At 38.5% G+C, this 24,238-nt stretch overlaps 1 pseudogene; it reads right to left on the reverse strand.

Moving 5' to 3' along the window:
- Positions 1–2,609: 2,609 nt before the first annotated feature.
- LOC149183906 (helicase-like transcription factor CHR28) overlaps positions 2,610–24,238 on the reverse strand; it is a 112,435-nt pseudogene continuing 90,806 nt past the window's right edge.

The following is a 24,238-nucleotide window of genomic DNA, read 5'->3' on the forward strand; positions in this document are numbered from 1 at the left end:
AAATATGTGACATCCTATCACAAATGTCAAATTTTTAAGGGAAAGAAAAAGTTTATACCTTTACCCCTCAAGCCAATATCTGCTGAAACACCTTTTCAAAAATGGGGTTTAGACTTCATTAGTGAAATTCACCCACCCTCCTCTACCCAACACAAATGGATCCTCACTGCCATAGACTATTTCACAAAATGGATAAAGGCTATACCTTCAAGGCAAGCCACTGACACTGTTATCATAACCTTCCTTGAAACCAACATTCTATCAAGATTTTGATGTCCAACTAAGCTCATTACTGCTAATGCAACAACCTTTAAATCCAAAAGAATGATAAATTTCTGCAACAAGTATCATATAACCCTGGGCCATTCCATAGCCTATTATCATCAAGGAAATGGACTGTCAGAATCCTCAAACAAAATTTTGGTGAAAATCATCAAAATGTTGTTAGAGGATAATAAGAAAACATGGAACAAAAAGCTAATTAATGCCTTATGGGCAGGTAGACTAACCACTAAAAAATCAATTGGTACCTCTCCCTGCCAACTAGTTTATGGGATGGAAGCTATTTTTCCATCCTCCTTGGGAACACTAGTGATGAAGTTGCTTCAAGAATTGTAGGTTGAACCAAATAGTATCCAAAGAAGAATCAACCAAAAAATACATCTTCAACAAACCAGGGAGGAAGTATATATCAGGTCTCAAGTTGTGTAGGAAAGGATTAAAAAGATTTTTGATAAGAGAACCACGACCGAAGATTTCTACCTTGGTGACAAAGTCCTAAAGTGGGATTCAAGGAGGGAAGATAAAGGTAAACATGTGAAGTTTGATTTCCTATGGAAAGGTCCATATGTCATTTATGCTTTCAGAGGTAATAATGCTTTCTTCCTAAGAGAAATGGATTGTACAGAAGTAGAAGTTGGACTAGTGAATGGTCGAATGCTCAAACATTATTTTGAACCTAACTACTGATTTTCATTTTCCCATTGTACATATTTCATTTTCCAAAAGGTTTACTGTGGATTGGGAAGGTGATTTTTGAAATTGAAGACTGAAGAGAAGGTCCTAAGCTTTAAGGATTCACTGTCATAAGTATCAATAATGTAGATGCATAGAGGATAATTTTACAAGGTAACATCAATAGCAATTCAGAGGCTACTAATATAGAAAGTTCTTGAAATTTCACCAGGAAATGTCATCCCCAAGTGGAGCCACTGTTAGTTTCCTATACCAATAGGAGTGAAAATTTTGAATGACTAGGGTGAAGCCTTGTAATATTGTACATACCTTTGCTTTCTGCAAATGTTTTCCATATCAAAAAATTAAAAAATGTAAAGAGGGTATGTCCTAAAAGAATAATGAAAGGAAAAAAAGAATGAAAAGGTCAAAAAAAAAATGAAAATACATGAACCCCAAAAGAAAAAAGGAGACCATGAAAGTGTGCAAGTCAAAATGCCACTACTATTTAATTTTTATGCATAATAAATGATTGTGTGCAACTTGTTACTCATGCCACAATCCATGATAGTCAAATTGTTTAAACTTGGATATTTAATGCTTTGAATTTTATGTTCATAGGTAGTGAATAAATCTGAGCAAACATTATAATCTTGGCAGATCATTAGATAGGTAGAGTGAATAAAAGGAGCTCATCATCCTAATCTAAGCCCTTGGATGATATAAGGTTATAATTAGATAGTTTATTTTGTAAAGAAAAGAAAAAGGTTGATAAGGGTTTGCTAGCCTAAATGCACCCAAATAAAGTGAAGAAAAAATGGTAGGATGAGTAAGTGGGTAAGTAGTAGAAAGGTTGCAAAAATGTCATGTAATTATACAAATGCACTTATGTCATCATCTTAAATGCAATTTTCAAAAATGCATAAGTAGAGGACAAAGCAAAGGCAATGGTTCACAATGTGATTTATTTAACATCCCCTCATTCATTTTAACCCCTATAACACTCACTAATTTCCCTTTCATAATAAAAATATTAATACCTCTAGTTCTTTTAGTCAAAAAGGCTCAGAGCATTTCTCTAACTTCTGGTGGGACCAGACCCTCAGCTTGATGACTTAAGAAGGAAAGGTGTTAAATTCCCTTATAATTCATTCATCCCCCTCACAAAACCCCTTTTCCTAAGGTTAAGTTCTTTTGCCTAGGAAAACCCCTTTATAAACATGTTTTATGCAAAAACCCACCAAATACATTTATCCTAAAGTACTAAGTGTATGGAATGCGCATAACATTTCATATACCTAAGTACAATACCCCTTCCAGTCATTTCACTGCATATTAACTTTTTTAACTTTATTATATAAATTTTCGAAAAACCCATTATCCCGTATATATTTAACTCTATATAAATTAACCCCACCCCTTAGTTTATTTATAAATTATGTTACTACCCCATATCCCACAAATATATTAAAACCCCACCCATAGTCTTTAAGCATGTATTAAAGAATCCCCAATGAGATTAAGTTCTAAGATAATCTTATACTAGTGGTGATTAAACCCATGGGGCCCCCAAAAAAATTTATGTCTAAATCTTCATGCAGCTTCGCCTCCCGATCACCATTGATTATCCCTCCCCCTCATCCAATGGCCTGTGATCATATTGGCCATGTTCGATGTCCATCCTTTACCCGCTCGATAAGGCGGTTTTCCCCTTGACCTCCAACGCTACGTGTCAAATGATAAGTGGAATCAGGCGGCCCCTCCCAAATACCGCCCACACCACAAAAGCGGTGTGATGGCCCTCCTAAACCGCTTCCCCCGTCTAACTGAAAAATTGCCATTGTTCATCAATCAATGAACCCGCCAAAAATTAACCATTTTCGCTATAAAAGCCCATTTACCCCTCTTTTCACTCTTTTCGCGCAATTGCCATTGACAATTCAGAAAAGTCGTTGCGACCCCTGCAACCAGGTAATTCGCTCACAGACCTCCACCATTGCTCCACAGACACTGTAGACATCCCATCTCATTCATCAGTCCATACCAGAACCGTACAAACCTATGCAGCCTCCATCAATTACTAGTAATAGTCAATTTCGCCCAATTCTAGGTATTTAACCATGGAAAACCAACTGAATTGTCAAATTCCAGTAAATTCGCCCTCATAACACTGTTAATTAAGTAAAAAATATCAAATTTATTTTGATTTTTACACTCTGAGCCATAACCATCTACAAAAATATTGTTGCCCTAAAAACTCTGAATTACCCCCCACACTCAAATCCACAAGAAATGAGTATGGCTGCCCCAATTGAAATGGATGTAAGGCCCATCTCTACACCTCATTTAGACCTGGACCACCTTCCTTTAGCTAATAAAGATTTCCAAATAAAATATACCACTTCCATAGAGCCCCTGCTCAAAGTACATTGCCAAAGTAGTTACAGATACCTCAACTAGGCTGATGAGATTGGACTTTGGGAGTCAAATTTACTCAAGTACCAGTTCCCCCAAGTTCACATATTTCTGGAAATTGTCCACATGTGTTATTCATGTTACGTCCCCAGCTATAGAACCATAATGTCTCATGACCAAAAGGTCCTTTTCACCATCACTGCTGAGTCCATAAATGAAATGTTTCAGCTCCAACAAGGGCCAAACCTAACTCCCCTCTCAATTGGAGGCTTCTTGGACTAGTATCCCAAGCTTAGTTCTGCAAAAGTGGCCCAATTTTTCGGAGCCTTCATCAGAGAAGAAAAACACATCCCTAAGGATTCCCCTCCATATGTAGCTGCTATGTTTTCCCCATGGGGCTAGAACGTTGTAGCCATGATATACTGTGTTTTGGGGTACACCACTAGTGAATACATTGATGAGTTAATCCTTGCCTTCATGTCCATCTACACTCCAAGACAAACTCCTGCTGTCATTTATGACTATGCCCAATTTATTGCTGATAGGATGCATGAGAAATTCCTTAGAATGAGCAATGAAAGGGTTTTTAAGTATTCCTCGATATTATACCATGTGTTCTTGTATTATCAACCTGATAAGTTCCCATTCACCCTTTAGAAGCTAGACACCAAGGGTCAGTCCAAGTCACTCATTTTTTGGACCCCATTGATCCACCAATATCAGTTTCCATACTCTTATTCTAATTTCATTGATTTATTTGTACACCCAGTCATGGCAATGTTGACTGGAAGCCCTCCTCCTAGAATTAGTCCAGAAATAAAGAGAGTCCTCCAATTGTCCAAGCAGACCAAAGTGGGTGATTGGTACCTGTACCAAAACCACACCAAAATTAGAATCTACGGTTACATGTTGGCACCATACAAGCTACCAAGATACCTTCTAATGATGTTTTTTGCATTGGAATACTATAGGAAAATCATCAATGCAGATGAAGTAAACTTTGTCAATGCCAAGAAGAAGGCCAATTTCAAAATAAAAGACCAACTATGCGCTTTCATACACAACTCTAGGGAGGCAGAAAAGAAGCAGATTTGATATTGTAGAACATGAAGTTCCAAAGAAGTTTTGTTTGGAGATATGACCCTTTGGAATTCATCACCAAGAAGAGACAAAAGGTAAAGCTAGGACCTTTCATTCACCACCCCATACCTGAAATAGAAGCCTATGCTAACCAAACAGAATGGGTGGAAGGTACCCTATTGGACCAAGACAACACCAGAGTAGACGTAGAGAATGCTCTCATTGATCTAGAAAGAAAGCTTGATGAGGGTACTTTCCTGCAAGTATCAGAGCAATCAGACCAACCAGACAGAAAGAACCATGAGTACCCCTCCAATCATGCAGACTCCTTAGAATGAGGAGAAGATCCCAAAAAGAAGCAGAGAAGGGGCTTCCACTTCAGGAATGGGTGCCTCTGATTTGCAATAGGAATCAAACAAGAGGAAAAGGATAAATCTAACCTCTGAATAGGGATACACTAAAGATTCAGCTCAGGTTACCAACACAAAGGTAAATAGAAGCAGGCCTACCACTCCATCTAAAGGCAGGCAAGAGCCTTCCACATCATAGACTTAGATGTTCGAAAGGCAGCTTGGTGTTGAAGTGTCTTCCTTTAGAATGGTCACTGACAAAGACCAAGATATCAAGGAAAGGTACAAAGAAATCAAAGCTAGAAATGAGAGGCTTAAGGCCCAAACATATGCTCAGTACCTCAAGTTGACTCCCACCAATCAAACAAGGATAATGTCAGCCTTTGACATTAAACAGGGAAGGCTGCAGCTGACCTTTGTTAAGCCTACAACCTAGCAGCCAAAGACAACATCAGATTTCAAAAAGGTAGATTTTGAAGTGTTTGCAAGGGATATTCATCCCATAGACCAGATTGAATTGTAAAAATAGGTTGGAGAGATGATATACTCCACCCTGATAGGGAAATCGATAACTGCTCACCAGCTACAAAACTCTCTAAACAACATTTCAGCACAATTTCAGTTAGAGAAGGCCTCCTCACAGGCCAAGGATACTAGGATCAAGTCTTTAGAAGACTTAGTGATTGAATTGGGACACGATCCCAAGCATATAAAAGCCATAGAACATCTTATTAAAAAGAAGAACGATGATATAGATGCATTGAATAAATAGCTAAAAATACCTCAGTTGCAGCATCCACAAACATTGGAAGTCCTAGAAGCCCAACAGGGGCATGAAGAACTCATGGAATTAGTCTTAAAATTGAACAATAAACTAAAAGAGACTGAAAAGGAATTGGATTCTTTAATCCAATTAAAACAAGCATATGTGGCCACTTCTTCAAATGTTATCCCTACAGTCTCCACACTAGTAGCATCTTTGGCAACTACAACTCCACTTGCAACAGCTTTGCCAGCAACAACAGAATCTACATCAGCAGTAGGTGCATCAGGAGAGAAAGCAGCAGAACTAGTCAAAGCCATGGAAGAGATGTCTATCTATGCTACTGAAATGAACAGGTTAAGAGAAAAGGTTGCAAGTTTGGAAACAGACTGCAAACTTGCCCAACTGAAGTAGAAAGAGGAAGCACAAAATGCCCAAAGAATGAGTGAAAGGATCAAAGTCTTAGAGAAAGACTTAACACTGAAGAAACCACTTTGGAAAACCAAGGAAATGCTGTGGGCCAATATCATTGAATCTGTCAATGATATTTTGCCATCAATCCAGGTTATTTTTGAATAAACAGAGTTAGTAAAGATAGCTATAGAATCTATCTAGAAAGTGAAGGAGGAGTTGGGAGATAAGCCAAAGGATGACAATAGACTCATCCACTTCCTACATAGCAAGAATAGATATGATATCCATAAGCTAAATATAGAATATCGGACTGTGACCATTTTAGAAATAAGGAAGGTCCTTTCCAAAAGCAACCTTATGCTTAATTTAGAAGAAAAGTGCCACAATATTCAGGTAGCCATTAATAGGTTCATGGCTAAATTCCAGCTTTTGAGGGAGAAAGGTCTGCCCATCCTATGGTTATAAATGAAAAACTCATGACACAGTTGGACTATGGTGATAGACTCAGAAAGTTGGCTAAGGAACAGGCCAGCTCTTCATCTATAAAAGCTTTGCCAACAGGAAACGTTTTGTACAACACATTTGCGAACTTGTTTTTCCTGGAGCATGAGATCAAACATTTATTCCTAACCAAGCCCAATTTTTCCAAATATACTGAAGCTGATGAAATCTACAGGAGGATGATGAATGTAAAATTACTCGATGCAGAATGGTGAGACACAATGACTGATTCACTGTGATAAGCTTACAACAAAAAGTTACTGCACAGTAAAAATACAGCAGCCAGGTAAACATGTGAAAACAACACATCAAGGTCAAAGAGTATCAGTAGAGAGGTAAAAGTTAAAAAAGACTCCAGCATGAAACAGTTCAAAAACAAGCCAGCATAAGGGGTTACACTTAAATGATAAAGGCTAGCACAACCATAATAAAAGGGACAACATGAAACAGTTCAATAGCTGTCTCTATCTTCTTGCTAGAAGATATTTGTATTTCCTATATTAAATCTCAAATTGTTTTGAGATATTTTGTAAACTATATTTGTATAAATACTTCACAAATCGAAGTATGTATGGCAGATTTCAAAACATTTCTATAGAATTCCTGTTCTTAAGTCTGAAATTTTATTGTATCAATGACTGGATCAACTAGCTGGATCAAAAAATAAGGATCAGATATTTCACTGGATTCTTGTGTAACGAAAAGTTCAAATAAGTATTCTCTCATGTTCAATGTTATTTTTATTTAAGTTTCCCACAGTCTTACTTGCATCTCTAAAAATCTGAATGCTATAACAAGGAATGATATTTCAGAAATTTCCTATCTGCACTCTGTCTTGACTGTTATGCATATTGAATGTTTTCTTCACAAATCTAAGTTAAGGAATTCTTGATTGCTCCTTGGTTTAGGTTGTTCTTTGTGATCTATAACAAAGGGTTCTTAATTTCCCTTTTTTCATGATTATCCTCCATTCTTCATCTTAACCCCGGTCTAAGGATTCTTAAGTGCTATCACACCCTGGTTAGGATCATTTCACCCATTCAACCTAAAGATTTGCACTTTACTTGCTATCTTGCTCTGTGATAACAGGTTCCTTTCCCACTCAATTTTTGTCCTTTCCTCAATCGTCTACATCTACTTATGCCTTTAGTATATTTCTTGTCCACACTTAGGCTTATCGCTAGCGAGTTGTCAAACTTACATGACTCCCAATTTTACAAAGAGGCATTGGGTCAGGCATTCCATGAACTTTATTACATTTCTCAAAGGTAGAACCAACCGAAATCTCACCTAGAGTGCTAACAACCAGGTCAACCACCCCTTCGTCATTTAAACACCCTCTACAATAACCCTTCAAAGGATGAATTAGATAAGAGAAAGCGGCCTATTTTCATACTGATCCAATACAAGAGCCATCGTTATAATTGCAAAAGTCGAGACAAAGATAGATACTAACCTATATATTATTGCTCCATTTAGTAAAAATGGTGCCCTAACTTGGTTGGATTCAGACCATGTGACTTGCGAAACTAGCTTTTAGAATCCTCAGCTTTTCCATCCCATGTGATACTTGAATTGTTAAGGCATACTAGGTTATGAGGTGGTGTCTTCTTCCTTTCATAATTTACTCTCCTAATATCACCTGAGTCTAATAGGTGACTAGCATAACTCTTCATTAGTGCCATCGGCTTGGATGTGATGATTTCATGTGTGGGGTTCCTATAATTAGATTTCATTATGTCCTTCACATTGTGTTGTTTCGGTGAAGATGGTGTGGAGTTATACCACTTGCATGCTTCAATATTACTTGGGTCACCACAACATCTGTCGGGCCCCCATTTACATTTTAATGATGCACCCCTATCCTAGCACTTGACTTAATATTATTGACCATATAATATTTTTTGTTATGGTAGCATATAACATGGTTTTCTTCTTTAGCAGTGTTTGATTTTTTAGGATTATGGAAGATTCCACCATCCCAATTACCCATTCATTTCTAGTTTCCCTACCTGAATATGATAGGCTTGATTTTAACATCTGTGAGCTTCTTCATTTTTATTTGTAAGGATGTGAAAGCATTTTTTCTTAGAATATCCTCCAAGATCCTTCTTATTATCTTCAATAGATGATCCATATGCTTGTACCTAGGTAAAGCACCTTTTCATAAGTGTTGGATGATGATGATAAAGTCCCTTAAGATTATGAGGTTTGTTACTTGTTATTTTTTAGCCAATATAACTCCTTGTAAAAATCCATGCATTTCTGCTTGGTTATTTGTCTTTTGACCCAATCCTCATGCATACTTCTTAACTTGATTTCCTTCATGACTATATAGAACCCCTCCCCCTCCTGCCACCCTTGGGTTTTGTTTTTAAGCTTCATCAAAATGACGAATCCAAATTCCCTCCCTCTTCTTCCATTCTTGAAGCTCTTGGTCTATTAATCTTAATTTAGATATTGTGTCAACCTGTGTTTCCCTTCTTTTCACTACTATAACTATTTTCCCTGGATCCACTAGTTTTCCAAGCCATTCTTGTTCCAGTGGGTCCAAATTTTGATTTGACTTGCCTAGCTTTTGATCTCCAATTTATGCACACATCATTATAGATTTCATGGATATTGATCTTATTTGTTTATTATCTTTAAATGTGGTATAGTTCCTACCTAGCTATATTTACCAATAGATATTTTGGGAGGGTTTCCAAAAACCATTTAAGCCTAGGCTTGCATGAGAACGAGGCATGATAAAATTTAAAGCAAGATGAGAAAAATACCAAAGGGTCATTGGACCAATGTAATCTACTATACACTAGGGAAAGGTCCTCCACGTAGAATATCTTTGCATATGGGCATTGTAAAAATAGATGTGAGATTTTTTATTTCTATTGTTTTCACTTCGATCATCTTGAGGGTTCCTCGACTCCCCGCTTGCATATATTTTTAGCTGTCAAGATTTTTTTATATGCTAATAAATAAAAAAATGTATTAACATTTGTATTTGTGTTATTTTACCATAATTCATTCCATAGATGTGATTTTGGGGGTAATTAAGCTGAGAACATAAAATCCTCATATAAATCTTTGACAATATATGAAGACACTTTCCATCCCACCCATCTTCCTCCTCTTTATTCCAAGGAGCACATCATAGAAAAGTGTGCAATATGGTTGGTATACCACTGAGGTTCCACCCATCCAATGGTTGTTGTCATCCCCTATATAGAGATACGATATTGAATATTTGCACTGAGCATAAAGGAATCCTTTTATGGAAGTAGTTCCATCGATCTTTCCAGAGGTGGCTTATCCATGATACTATCATTTTAGACATTGATTGTCATTCCATTTCCTACAATCCAATAAAGATATTTATTGATTATGGGTGCTAGGGCTGAAAGAATATGCCATATTGTCAATCCCTTTTGTTGAAAATGCAACAAGATGATGGAGCTTAGTGAAAAGAAGTCGCCTTCACTCCAATCCAAGGGAAAACGAGCTTGGAACATTCCTATTCTCAACTTGGATTACGCAGTAGAGGCAGGCAAACAGTGGAGGAGATTTGAACCTGTGACTTGTTCAGATCTGAGCTAGTTTGTGTGTAGCAGGTGGAGATAGTACTGAGTACTTGTGAGGAGTATTTACTATGTATTTTGTTACATGTTCTCTATCATTATAATATATAGATAGTTCGGGGTTTTCAGCTGTATGCTTTCCCCATTACATATTGTGTTGATATGTGTGATTGATGTTTCAATGTGCGCATGCGAATGTTTTAATTCCGCAAATTGATGATCAACGTAGAGGAGGTTATGTATTATGCATGCATTCTGCAAATAGTGTCTAATCAGGATAATCTTTGTGAATAAGTGTTATATTATTCAAAATTTCTACATGGTATTAGAGCGAAGTTGATCATCAGATCTATTATTCAGAAAGTGATTACATTTTATTTCTTCAGGCAGAGTCTGTAATCGGGCCAGGTAGCCTCTGGATTCATCCTTCTTTTGGAAGGTGAGATATACGGTAAATTCCCATACAGTCAATCTTTGTACGAGAAATACTTTTTTCTCACGAATTGTAGAACATAAGCGGTTGAGTTTTGAGCTGGTGGAATTCGAATTTGCAACAGTGTTTTCTTGGTGTCGAAGTTGAAATGTCTTTCAACAGATTGTGATTGGAGTATGCTCTTGAAGGCAGCTCGAATTATATTGCATGGAAAGACAGGATGGAGGCGGTGTTAGATGATAATGGGTTGAAGGAGTTCATAGATGCTGAGGTCCCAAAGCTTACTGATGCTGCTCACGTTGAGACTTGGAAAAAGAAGACAACAAAGTGTTGAAGGATTCTATTGGAGGGCGTGAAGGATCACATTGTATCCAACCTGCATGGAAAGGCTTCTCCATACTTGATGTGGAAAGCATTGACATATTTATTCCAAAGCAAGAGAGACCAGAGGAAGTTGGTGCTCAAGGATAAACTCAGAAACATTAAGTGTGAGAAAGGAGACAGTATGCCCAAGTATCGCACGAAGTTCACCTAATGCTAGGATGAGCTGGGAAGTGTGGGGGTGACTGTCGATGATGAGGACTTGGTGAGCTTGGCTCTCCTTGTTCTTCTGAATAGTTGGCATTCCTATCAGGACTCTATCAATGGTCGGGAGAAATTGCCAGGATGGGAGAGACTTTGGTCGGATCTTGTGCAAGAGGAGATCAGGAGGAATACCAGGGACAGATCTTCATCAAAGGCATCTAATGAAGAAAATTGTGCTTTGGCTGCCAAAGCAAAGAAGGGGAAGGAGAAGGTTTCTCTTTCCGAATCCAGTTCTTCCAATGATGGGAAGAAGGTTGACAAATTGAAAGTGCGATGCTTTCGTTGTCATGAGGTGGGCTATTATGCTGCAAATTGTCCATGGAGGAAATCCAAGAAGGGATCCGGGGAAGGATCTGAAGGTGAGGCACTTGCTTCACAGTTTGAGTTGGACTTCACACTCTTTGCATGCATGGTTTCATTCATGGTGGGAAGTGGTTGGTTTCTTGATAGTGGAGCTTCTTTCCACATGACCGGTGACAAGAGTTTGTTCAGTACTTTGGAGGAGAAAGATCTCCAGAAACTCATATCGATGGGTAATGATGAGAAGTATAGTGTCTCAAGTGTAGGCACGGTTATTTTTTAGAGGGAGCATGGAGGTCGCCTTACCTTGACCGGTGTCAAGTATGTACCACGACTGAAGAGAAACTTGGTGTCGATTGCGATGCTCGAAGACAGAGGCTATGATGTAGTCTTCAGTAAGGGAAAGGTTTTCCTTAGACACATCATCACTAGATAGGTGAAGCAGATTGGTTCACGGGTCAAGAACTTGTATGCTCTTGAGGTTCAAGATGCATGCAAAGCCTTGAGCAGTGAGGCAACCGATGGAGACTTGGTGGTTGAGAGGGAGTGTATATTACCTCTCAACATGCAGAGCCAGAAGAAGTCTCAGACGATTGTGGAGGAGCCACGATTGGTGCAGTAGCTTCAGGAGGTTGTGGAGCAGCCACAACAAGGGAAGCTGAGAGGAGATCGAGTAGAGACATCTACTCATGTAGAGACCTCTAGTAGGGGGAAACTTCGAGCTAGGTGGGTTGAGGGATCACATGCAGCCATACCTCTAGGTAGGAGGTGGGGTGATGTAGAATGATCGTCCCAAGGAGGAGGGGCAGGATCCTTGTGGTACCCAACCTCTTGGTTGAGACCTTGCTACGGGAGCCCTGATTTGGAGTAGCAGGAACTGACTGATTGGGTAGAGACAGATGTAGATGGATCGACAGAGAGAGCGACAGTGCAGGGAATCCTAGGACAGCGCATAGCTAGCAGGCTGCAGCAATGTGAGAGGCACAAGTGTTTTGCACAGTGTTAGGTGGCACAGAGAGGTGTGCAATGGTGCAAGATGCATGGAGATGTTGCAGTAGCACAGATGTTAGAGAGGGAGCACTTGTCAGCAGCAGGTAGAGCTTCAGCATCAGAGTATGTTCCTAGCCCAATAGAGTGGTCAGTTGGGAGTGTTCTTGTTCCAAGTGTTGTTGGAGCAAGTGGACCGGGAAAATGTGTTGCATGCAGAACATTCTAGAGTTGCAGGATAGGGGTTGCAGATAATCCATATCTTGTTGAGAGGGAGTGTTGAAAATGCAAAAAAATGATGGAGATTAGTGAAAAGAAGTCGCCTTCACTAAGTGGGCCTGTAGGATATTTTTGGCGCAAAGTTTATTTTTAGACTATGTCTATTTTTAGACATATGGATCTTGCAAGATGCTATTTATGGATGATTGGTCATGTTGGTAAAAATAGATGGACCTCTATTTTTAGACATATGGGCGGAGTCTATTTTTAGATTGCCAGTCTAAAAATAGAACAGTCGAATATTATTAGCTCTTAATAATATTTGGACTATAAACATTATCTTATCCTTTTGCAACACTTCAGTTCGAGCTACGGATGTGGCACATGCAACTGCCAAAAGGAAATATGCTTTTCCTATGGGTTAGTTGAGCTATTGCATGATGGAATTCAGTTAGAACTCAAGTAATTGAGTTTGGTGGAGTTGATTGAGGAGTTGATGGAGTTGTGTTCAGTTTGACTTAGTTGAACTAGTTGTATTTAGTCTAACTGCCAAATACACTAGTGATGAGTGATGTGAATTAATTATTAATTAATTCAATAATTATTAACTTATAAATCAACTAAAGAATACATCAATTAACTCAGTGCATGGAGAGTTCAGTGGAGACAAGTGTTAGAGGTGGGTGAAAGGGTGAGACTACTATCAGTTGTGACTATAGCTATGCATGAGATTTGCACAATCATTGATTGAGATTTCCAATGAGGATTGTGCAGTGCAAGCCAAGGGAAAACGAGCTTGGATCATTCCTATTCTCAACTTGGATTGTGCAGTGGAGGCAGGCAAACAGTGGAGGAGATTTGAACCTGTGACTTGTTCAGATCTGAGCTAGTTTGTGTGTAGCAGGTGGAGATAGTACTGAGTACTTGTGAGGAGTATTGTACTATGTATTGTTACATGTTCTCTATCATTATAATATATAGATAGTTCAGGATTTTCAGCTGTATGCTTTCCCCATTACATACTGTGTTGATATGTGTGATTGATGTTTCAATGTGCGCATGCGAATGTTTTAATTCCATAAATTGATGATCAACGTAGAGGAGGTTATGTATTATGCATGCATTCTGAAAATAGTGTATAATCAGGATAATCTCTGTGAATAAGTGTTATATTATTCAAAATTTCCACACCTTTTGAGTAGGATGAATTTTCCCAAGACTTATTTCACGTTCTGGAAGGAGATATTTTCTTTGAGAACTGATTTCCACCAATCCTCTTTCTATGTCATAAACCTCCATACCATCTTTTCTATAATTTTTTTATTCATGAGGATAGGATCTCTAATTCCTAAGCCACCATGAGATTTAGGACTTCTAATAGTGGTCCATTTAATCAAATGAAACTTCTTTGTGCTTGATTTTCCGAGCCTTAGAGAAACCTCCAAATTTCTTTGGCCAGGTGATTCAAGACACTTTGTAGTGTCGTAAGGGTGGAAAACTGATAAAGAGGATGGGTAGAGAGGATACCTTTTATTAAGATAATACAACCTGCCAAATTGAGCCGCCTTTCTCTTCATGCACTACATTTGTCCATAACTTTGGAGAGAAATCACACCTAGGCTTCAATCATGTGAGTTTTTAGACAATTTGGATTCCCAAGTACTTAAATTATTTTCATGCTTCCACTGGTTTGAATCTATGATCACATCAATTTTCCTCTACTTGACTACTGAAATATTCTAGGAATAGATTTGGGATTTTTCGAATTCCGTTTTATCTCCTGATGGTAGAAGGAAATTTTTCATTACTACCTTGAATTTTATGGCTATGATTTTTGATGCACCATCTAAGAGGATCGTGTCATCTAAGAATTGTGAATGATTAATGCTTTTGAATCCTCTTACATATCTTATTTCTAGAAGGCATTTAATCCTTCTCCTGTATTTCAACCTACAAATAAGGGTGCTATCCATTATTATATACAAAAAGGGGGAAAATGGGCATCTTTGTCGGAGCCCCTTGAATGCTTTAAAAAACACATTTTCCCTACCATTAGCTAGATATGGTATCCATGGAGAAATAATAAAAAGTTTCACCCATTGTATAATCGTCACATCAAATCCAAGTTTTGTCATTACTTTAAAGAGAAAATTGTACCTGACATGATCAAATGCATTTTGCATACCTTGTTTGACTATCATTCATTTATTCCTGCACCTATGGCTAGAGTCGATCGCTTCTTGTACATAGAATGTATTATCTATCATGTGTCTCTGAGGAACAAAACTACATTGGCATTAAAAGATGATATTTGGAAGGATTTTCTTGAGTCTTCGAGCTAAAATTTTGAAAATCACTTTGTAAGAGACATTGGATAGGGAAATTGGTTGGAAATGAGAGAATGAAGAAGGATTAGATTCTTGAGGAACTAGTTATAGAAAGGACTCATTCACTCCTCTTTTTATGCAATTATGTTTTAAAGAGTATCCCACCATCCTACAAAAATTAAATTTAACCACCTCCTAAAAAAATTGTTAGAAATTATCCAAGAAACCCATCTGGTCTTGAGGCTTTATCTGGAGTAAAGGAGAACACCACTCTCTTGATATCTTCATCCAAAGGGTACTTGGGTGATCGAACTGGAAGAGGATAAAAAATGCGCAGAACTAGGGTTTGCAGTAGAATTTCAGTGTTGGACACCATGGAGGGGTGAGAAGGGGGGAGTTCCACTCCCTCCTACAATCATGTAGTCTCAAACCGCTTCAAGAAGCCCATGGAAGCGAAAATCAAGTGTACAGAAAGAGGAAAACAGGAAAATAGCAGAGCATAGAGGCAGGCAGAAATGCAGGAGGAAGTGAGAAGAGAGAAGTGTATAGGAGTAGACAGTTAGAAAGTTGATCCCAGAATTTGGACATGACCATGTAAACATAGGGCATCCATCACACCCCGAGTGGTGTTAAGTGATCCAGCGCTACAGGCGCATAGGGAGCACATGGCGACTTATGCAATGATATGCAAATTCATGGGGTTATGGCCAACGAAGAAGGCTCTACATGCATGGATAAAGAACCATTGGAAACCTAAGGGAGAAATAGATATGCACCTTGGATCCAAGGGTTTTTCACTGTTGTGTTTACAAACCTAGACGATAAAGACAGGGTGTTTGAAGGAGGACCTTACTTCTATGTGGCTGTAGGCCTCTATATGCGGCCATGGATGATGAACTTTGTCCTGGAATGAGAAACATTTACATTGGTGCCTATATGGATAAGACTATATTCCTTACCTCTAGATTATTGGCTGCTACAATCATTAAGAGCCATAGGTAATAAACTAGGGCATTTTTTAAAAATATCAGAGGCCACACTGCACGGAAAATATATCTCCTTTGTTAGAATATGCATGGAAATGGACCTTTCTGGGGCTTTTCCAGACGAAATAATTCTAGAAGTATATGATGAAGAATGGGTGCAAGCGGTGGACTATGAGCATGTACCCTTCAGATGTCGCAAATGCCATGAACATGGGCACCTCTTCAAAGACTACCCTTTAAATAAAATGAAGAGTAGTATCAAAGAAACCTCAGGTAAAGAGACTGAAAGCTTTACCAAAGTGGGAGGAAGAGGAAAAGGAGGGAGAAAGAACCAAAAAAAATCTATGAGGAAAAGCAGCCTAGTCATAATAGGTTTAAGATATTAGAAGAAGAAGAGGGGGATGGAAGAGCAAATCAAGTAATGAAGGACAATCATATAGAGAAGGAAAAGGATGACAGCATGGAGGATAGACCTGGTAAAAGCCAACAAAAGGAGGATCAACCCAAACATATGGAACTTGATAGGGACCAAGAGATGACCCCAAGCAAAGTGGGAACAGAGGATCATGAACTGTAGGACATACTGGAAAGGGAGCATCTTGATCTAGAAAAGTTCCTAGAGGAAGGAACCACCAAAGGAGTGGATTCCCTATCTCAAGATGAATTTAACAGAGTACAACAACTCTTCCTATGGAGAACTCAGGCAAAGGGTTCTGGGGTCAAAAGAAACCATGATAGTCAGGATAACGGAGGGTTTAAAACTATGGAGGCAATAATGGGACAAGCTCCCAAGAGCCCATGAAGGAAAAGAGGAAGAAAAAAATAGAATGAGTTGTTGATAGAATGTGGAAAACTCATGATCAACTCAGGTAAGATGAAAGACCTAACTAGTTACTGATTTACAAATCTTTCTTAATGAAGCTTACAACATGGAATATTAGGGGTCTAGGAAGTAAAAGGAAACAATGAAATCTCAGCAATAGAATGAAAGAAGAAAATCCATATATGGTATTTATCTAGGAAGCAAAATGTTCTATAGACAAAATAAGAGAGATACATAGCAAATGGCTTATTAAGTATGAATATCTAGAAGCTAAAGTGGACAACGCAGCAGGAGGAATTCTCACACTTTGGAACCCTTAGAAACTTGGAATCCTAGATGTTGAAGCATCTAGGAACTACCTATCAGTGGTCATCCAACCTTTGGAGGACAAGGAAGTTTATCTGATCACAAATTTCTATGGTCCACAAAAGCTTGAAGACAAATTCAATCTTCTAACCTCACTGGAGGAGCTAAGAGAGAAACATCTGGGCATCCCTTGGATTCTGGGAGGGGATTTTAATATGATCAGATCTCTCTTGGAGAAAAAAGGTGGGACCAGATCTCTAGACAGAGATTCCATAGCATTTTAGAACTTCATAACCAACATGAGGCTAGTAGATATAGAAACTAATAATGGTACCTTCACCTGGAATAATAAAAGAGGAGGGGCTTCTCAAGTAGCCTCTAAACTAGATAGATTCATTATCTCTAAGGACCTTATCCTCTCAGGCCTTGACTTGTCAGCTATGGTCCTCCCTTTTGGAGGCTCGGATCACTGGCCTATTCAATTAGAAGCATCCTTTATAGGAACTCCAAGAAAAAGACCTTTCAGGTTTGAAAACATTTGGCTTACCCATCCTGACTTCAACAACAATATTTAAAAATGGTGGACAAAAGATTTGAATGCTCAGGGTATTAAAATGTTCCTTCTGTAATAGAGACTGAAACATATCAAACTCAGGGTTAAAGATTGGAATAAGAATGAGTTTGGAAATATCTTTGAAGCCAAAAAGGTAGTTGAGGGGAAGCTATAGGAAATTAACCAAGAGCTCATCTCAAATGGATTCACTGAGGAAGGTAAGAAACAAGCTGACTCGCTTCAACAGGATTGGGAAGGTTTATGTAAGCAAGAGGAAATATTCTAGAAACAAAAATCGAGGGTACAATGGTTAAAGGAAGGAGAAAGGAACACAATGTTTTTTCACAAGTCTACCATGGATCGGAGGTCTCATAACAGGATTTTAAAACTGAAAGATACAAAAGGAAAACAATTCAATACCCACAAAGAAATAGAATTTGCTCTGGTTCAACATTTCTGAGGCATAGCAGAGGAGCCTCTCATAGAGAGATCACAATTCATCAATGACTTCACTAAGCACATTCCTAAGCTTGTGACGAGAGAAGACAATTATAATCTTAACAGGCCAGTGAATGAAGAGGAGTTCAGCGAAGTCATCAAAGAGATGAAAAATGGGAAAGATCTAGGCCCGAATGGTTTCAATGTTGACTTATTCAAAGCATGCTGGAACATAGTCAAGCAAGATATCTTGGACGTGGTGGAGGAGTCAAGGAAAAACAAAACTGTTTTGAACGCGCTCAACACCTCTTTCATATCCTTGATTCCAAAGCAAGAAAATGCTATGACACCAAATAGATTTATACCCATAGCATTATGCAATGTGGTGTACGAAATTATTTCCAAAATAATTGCAAACAGGCTTATGCCCCTTCTTCCAACTCTAGTGTCTGAGGAGCAAACTAGATATGTGGAAGGTAGGCAAATTCTAAACAATATCATTCAAGCTCACGAGGTGGTCCACTCACTTAAGAGTAATAAGTAGGCAGGTATGATCATACAACTTGATCTAGAAAAGGCTTATGATAAGCTAAGTTGGGCATACATCAGGGAAGTACTAAAAGCATATGGCTTTGACCATAACTAGATAAGATGGGTAATTGCCCTTGTTACCACCTCAAGATTTTCAATACTGCTAAATGGTTCACCATCCAAAACCTTTAAGCCTTCAAGAGGACCTAGACAAGGAGATCCACTCTCAACCTTCCTCTTTATTCTCATGATGGAACGGCTAGGCAATGCGATCAAAGCTACCAAGGTAGAAGGCAAAATTCAGGGTCTTAAACTCACCTTGAATGGGGATGCTTTGATTCATCAACAATTTGTGGACGACACCATGCTGCAGGGTACACCAACGGTCAAAGAAGCTCATGCCTTAAAACACATCCTGAAATATTTTCTATGGCTATGGATACTGAGGTAAGCCTTACCAAATCAAAGATTTTCTTTTTTAATACTGATATTGCTATTTAGAGAAGCCTCAACAGAATTCTAGGTTTTCAAAGAGATCTGCTACCCTCTAAATATTTGGGAGTTCCTCTAACAGACAAATCTATAAGCAAGATAGTTTGGGAGCCTGTTATTAATAGACTCTAGGACAGAATCCAGAAATGGACAAATAGGTCTTTGAATTTGGTAGGAAGACTAGTGCTTACAAAAGCCATCCTACAAACTATTCCCATCTTCATGTTTTCAGCACTTCCAACTCCTAAAGGAGTTATGCAACACATTAGAAATATCCAAAGAGATTTTCTTTGGGGCAAAGGGGAAGAGAAAAATAAATGGTCTTTGGTAGCCTAGGAAAAGATCTATAAACCTAAGAAACATGGAGGTTTGAGACTTGATGACCTTGAAACCCTAAACAAAGTTTGGGGGCAAAACTATGGTGGAGATGGCTAAAGGAATTGGCTGCCCCTTGGGCCAAGGTATGGAAACAAAAATATGAAAACAATTGGCAAGAAAGGGAGCACATTAGAATGTCTGGGATCATCAAAGGCTCCCACATTTGGAACAAAGCTTGGGAAAATAGAGCTATTGATAAAAAACACAGTTTCTGGGAAATCAGAGATGGAAACCTTGCTTGGTTTTGGGAAGATAATTGGCAACAGGAACCAAAATTGTTGAGAGAAGATTTTGACAATCTTAAGAAGGATACTAATGATAAAGGGTTACACAGGGTAAATGACTTATGGGATTAGGATAGAAGTGAGGTAAAATGGAGAGTATGGAAGAACCTGATTTACAGTGAGGACTCTCTGTTGAAGGCCTAGGCAGAAGATCTCATAGTCATCTTGGAACAGAGAAAGATTCTGAAATCAACATCTTCATACCAACTGATATGGGGAAAAACAATGAAGGCAACTTTAACCTTAAAGAGGCCAAGTGAATAGCCCTTGGGCTTGACTTTCTAAACCCTAACATGGTATGGAAGGACCTATGGCAGAACCAAAACTGGATGAAAATCAAACTGTTCATGTGGTTGGTGCAACATAAAAAAATTCTAACTTGGGAAAACCTTTGGAAGAGAGGTGTACTTGGTCCATCAAGATGCCAGCTTTGAAAATTACAAGAAGAAACTATGAAACACCTTCTCAACCTTTGCCCATTCACCTCCACCTTGTGGAATTGGGTGGCTTTAATTTTCAAACATTTTGACAGGGACATTGGCAGCATCAATAACACTTTGAGGAATTGGAGGAGAAATTTCTTTGCAAATGAAATAATCAACAAATCTTGGGTGTTGGTTCTAGGCTTTCTAATCTGGGATGTCTGGAAGGAACAAAATAATAGAAGCTTCAAGAACAGGATTGGTTCAGCCCAAAGCATTATTGCTCAGATTATAAGACAGCTTAAAGAGACTGTAGGAATCTTTATAAAAGACCCCCCTGAGAACCAACCTCAAGATCAAGATGTGTAGATACTTCTGCATTTGGGCCTTCAGGGGCTCTTCCCCTAGGGACTAATCAAGACTATAAGTAATATAACAACTAATAAGGACTTTTGGCAACCTCACCGCCATGGTTTTATGAAATGCAATATAGATGGGGCCTCAAAAAGAAACATTGGCATTGCTGGTTATGGGGGAGTAATAAGAGATGAAAAGGGTTTAATAAAAGCCATCTTTCATAGTCATTTGGGTAAAGCCACTAATAATATGGAAGAGCTCATTGCCGTTGAGCAATGCCTAGAAATATTAAGGGACTCAAATTTACATAATACCATAATTAAAGCTGATTCTGAACTGATAATCAATTCAATCAAGAAAATATGCAATGGCTCAACACCAGACAAAGTATCGAAACACTGGAGGTTACCACAAGTCTATCAACTTATTCAATCCCACATGTGCACTATGAGAACCCTTAGTTTCATTCATGTGCGAAGAACAGCCAATAGGTTAGCAGATATTATGGCTAATGAAGGTGTACTATGTTCCAAAAGAAATAAAATATATGACTCGATAGAGACTTCACAAGGGCGATTGCGGGAAGAGTGTCACAAATAGGCAACCTTAGGCAGGGAGTTCTATCAGAGCAGAGGAAATAAGCAAGATGAAGTATGATGAAAACAGAGGAATTTTTGTCGACATGGGGAAGAAGTATGAGTAGGATGTCAAGGACCAATCTAAAGTTTTACTCTGGTTATCGGGTGGGAAATTGAACCTGGAAAACTATATTCCTAATTTTTTCGGGTGGGAAACTAAATACAGGACAAGTATTCGAATGTATCAGAAATACATTAAATGTTGCCTTTTAATGTTTTATGCCGAGCACTTAATTAAAGAGTGGGCAGGTCAACGAAATAGCAGAAATCCAATGTATTTTGTGTGGCAAACAACTAGACAGTTAACCTTCCAAATGGACCCGAAATGCAATTAGGTAGTGTCTTTATCAGGCTTTGGGTCTGAAGGTGCAGTTAATTTCCGTGCATGTTGTACAGTCCTTCCGAGATCGCTTGCATCCGGTGTATTTCGGGTGGTTAAAATGCATGGAGGTTATCTCCCTAATCGGACCCGAAATGGTTTCTAAAGGTGGTTCACTCTTCTTTTCGGGTCCGTGTTAGTTGTTAAAGTGTGGGCATGACACTAACCCGAAATAACATCTTGATCGATAGGTCTTTGGGGCATGATTGAACGATCTTGTAGATCACTGGTTCTATCGTGGTAACGTGGAAATATTGTATGGGCCCTAGTCTTGGTTTATGGGCTGACGGACCGATTACAAAGGCTTTGTGGGGCTCGGCATTTGTTTGGGGAACTGCCCCTCCGTATGTATATTACGTAACTTTTTCTTATAAATGGAATAGAAGGACCTATGCTTACTTTAGCAAAAAAAAGATATCTTCATCCAAAGGAAGCTCCATTAATAAGCATTGATTAGTTTCTACCATAACTAAATTGGGCACTCAATCTAATAAATAGGTTTCAACATCTACATAATTGGCCTCAAATTAACAAACAAAGCATAAAAATGATGGATTGTATCTTCTTTGATATGTTGAAAATCATCTACCAAATTTCCTCTTACCTTGATTTCTTGGATGTTGTTTCTCCATTATTTACTTTTGGATTGTTTATCGAAAAACTTTTTGTTCCTTTCTCTTGCTTGAAACTAGACACTTCGCAATTTTGTCTGCCACATTTTTTCCTTCTCTTGCAAAAATGTATGATATTTTGCAAGTGTTTCCTTTTCTTTTTGAAGAGTTTGTTTGTAATTGGGTCATATTCAATTTTAGATTGTAATTCTACCATATTTTCCTCATATTCTTGAATTCTCTCATGCCTTTATGTCCTTAACGCTTTAACCCAAATCTTAATCCTCTTTTTTATCCTTTGTAACACACTCCTCCCACATCTACCCAAGTAACTAGCTAACCAGGGTAAACATGTGCTGAGGGGTTACTATGATATGATTCAACTCCATATGTAGAAATTAAGGAAGTGGAATTGACAAAACACGGACAACTTAAACTTCTACACATGTAACAGAACCCCTAGGAGCCACCCAACCCATCTAGGTGACTAGTCCCTGAGAAAAACTTACTCTTTGTTGTATTAAGCCTTAGTCACTCCCTTTACATGGGAATGCATGCGACTGGAACCCTCAAGTCACTCCCAAAATAAAGAATGTGTGCAACTGGGGAGTTTTCCATGTAGTTTTGTGCCAACGACTTCAGATTCTATGCAACGTTTTCAAGGCCACGACTCAGGCCACTACCTAGAACTCCATGAATCTTCCAGAAATGAAAAGTAACATCAAAGCAATGGTGAAAATGAAACTAATCGAACAAGGACTTGACTGGCCCCCTACTATCCATGATAGGCCTTTCGGTAAACATGTCACAAATATGAATTCTACAGGTTAAACGAACATATTTGAGCATAGGGGTCTCATAATTATCTGAGAACCACTAATAAGAATTGATGACTCATCACAATAACTGCATTACCATCTATTAAGCCATATGTTTATTTTATGCTCAGTGATTAACCAGAAGATGATGAGAGACATACATTATTACTATCATAAAAATCATTCATAACTAGCATATAACACAAATAAATATCAAGCATACAACAACCATATAATCCACATATAAACAAGTATATTTACCCATAAAATACCAAGGAGAAAGAGAGCTCTTATTGATGAAAGCAAAGGCCAACCATGTTCAGGACTTCCATGTTCCACTCGACCATATATTGGAAAACCAAATGTCTCTTTTGCCAATCACCCTCGTGAAATATTGCAAACATGAATGTGGGATCTCATAGAAAAAATCCATAAAAATCAAGCCAAGCCTTCCAAAGGCAAAACCACCTCAACCCTCAACCTGTGATTCCACCTCATGGTCATACATCACTAACCATCACCACATTGGTCTCTACACAAGTTGTACAGGGTTCTAGAGAATTTCGTGCAACTAAGGTTCCAGGACTAGTAACTCAACCCACAGTTGTTGTCAGCCTCCAAAGCGTTTGTCCAACCAAGGCTCGAGGACTAGTAAATCAACCCATCAAGGGCTCCTAAGTGTTTTTCCAACCAAGGTTCTAGGACTAATAACTCACCCCAAGTTGTTACAAGTCTCCAGAGCATTTGTCCAATTAAGGCTCGAGGAACTAATAACTCAACCCACAACCAAAGTAACATGAGAACCAACTAGAAATAAAAAGCGAAAAACTCCCACAACACCATGGCTATCCAGGAAATGGAAAGGCTAACCAAAACCACTAGCAATCCAAGAAATCATCCATGCCAATGAAAAATCATGACCAAGAAACCACATGCATGTTCCATGCATCCCAAAACTAGTAAGGAAGTCATACATGAAACTCGGTACCTACAAGGAAAACCCATTGTCATTGTTGATCTCGATGTCATCTTGCACTTCCCTGCTCTTCCTTCACCTTCTTGCTCCAAATCCCAAGTATGCCACACTCCTTCAAGAGTGCTCTAAGAAAATTCAAAGTGTCCAAGATTATGAGAGAGAGAGAGAGAGAGAATAGAATGAGAACTCCAAAATTGAATTGATCAAAAGCTTGTGAATTGATCCTCATAAGATTTTTTTATTAATGAGGCCTCTATTTTCTTAAATTTTCCATTATTTTTCTTCATTTCCTCCTCACATGCAACCTATGAGCTTTCACCTTCCTTTTCTTAATTTTCCATTA

The sequence above is a fragment of the Pinus tabuliformis genome, chromosome 3_2 (assembly GCF_031772625.1).
Source record: "Pinus tabuliformis cultivar Carrire ecotype Pingquan chromosome 3_2, CPIR1, whole genome shotgun sequence".
Lineage (NCBI taxonomy): Eukaryota > Viridiplantae > Streptophyta > Pinopsida > Pinales > Pinaceae > Pinus > Pinus tabuliformis.